Below are 1,175 nucleotides of genomic sequence, written 5' to 3'. Positions count from 1 at the left end.
TATGTACAGTTCCTTTTTCCTTTAGTCTTACAGACTCCATTCATTTCCAAGGTTATGTAGGTTACCAATTCTTTGCCCACACCCTTCAGTAAGGTCGTTTTATATACTCGTAGTACATTTAGATTCTTTTGTCATACTCTGTATTCTATCCTGGGATTGCCTTACCTCCTGAATAATTTTTTAAAAATTTGCATATATTAAGGATAACTCTGTGTTGTAAAGTTAGTTATAATGGGTTTTGACAAATGCAGTGTCATGTATCCATCATTACACTATCACACAGAATTCATCACCTTAAAATATCCAAAGGTAACATTTTTTATTTTTTTTATTTTTTATTTTTTTAGGTGAGGCAACCCTTGGTTGAACTCACAGATTACAAGGACCTTGTCAGCTTACAATCCCTTGTTTTTTTATTTTTTATGCCGACAGCACCTGGTTTTCCTAGGTGGTCTCTCATCCAAGTACTAACAAGGCCTGAGCCTGCTTAGCTTCCGAGGTCAGACGGGATCAGGCTTGCTCAGGGTAGCATGGCCGTAGACCAAAGATAACATTTAAAAAATAGTTTTATGATCTGTAAATCACATGTAACAATTGTACTTACTTAAACAAATGGCCAAGGAAGTTTCAGACTGGAGATGTATCCATTTGCAGGCCTTCAAAACTATAAATCCTCTGAAGGAATATCATCTACACAAAGACATTTAGACTATAGAGATTTATAAATCGCAAATCCGAAGCCTTTTTATTTTTATTTTTTAACTTGACAAAAGTAGTACATGCTTATTGTTAAAAAATGACCAAAAAGAGATAAAGAGGGAAAAAAAAATCGCATAATCCTGTCACTCAGAGATAATCTCTGTAATCACTTTAATGTATATAATTCTTTTAAAAAATATATTTGCCTAGTTTTCAATTTAAATAGGGATCTATGTATAATATTATTGTTTTGCTACTCAACAATATTTATTGAATAACTGCTTTGTGTTAGTCATGAAATTAGTCTCTAGGAACACAATTTTGTAACCTGCCTTTTCACAGTGTACAATATTATAAACATCTTTCCATGTCAATGAATATGCTTCTTCAGCATCATTCATAATAGTTACATAGTATTTCATTTTATGAATATAACATAATTAGTTTAACCAATCTCCCATTTTTGGAAATCTGAG

At 32.2% G+C, this 1,175-nt stretch overlaps 1 pseudogene; it reads right to left on the bottom strand.

Annotated features, from left to right (window-relative positions):
• Positions 1-423: 423 nt before the first annotated feature.
• Positions 424-542, bottom strand: LOC112476302 (annotated as a pseudogene).
• Between the last annotated feature and the right edge of the window lie 633 nt (positions 543-1,175).

The sequence above is a fragment of the Pteropus alecto genome, unplaced genomic scaffold (assembly GCF_000325575.1).
Source record: "Pteropus alecto unplaced genomic scaffold, ASM32557v1 scaffold12, whole genome shotgun sequence".
Lineage (NCBI taxonomy): Eukaryota > Metazoa > Chordata > Mammalia > Chiroptera > Pteropodidae > Pteropus > Pteropus alecto.
The sequence above is the reverse complement of the archived record's forward strand: the minus strand, read 5'-3'. Positions and strand labels throughout refer to the sequence as shown.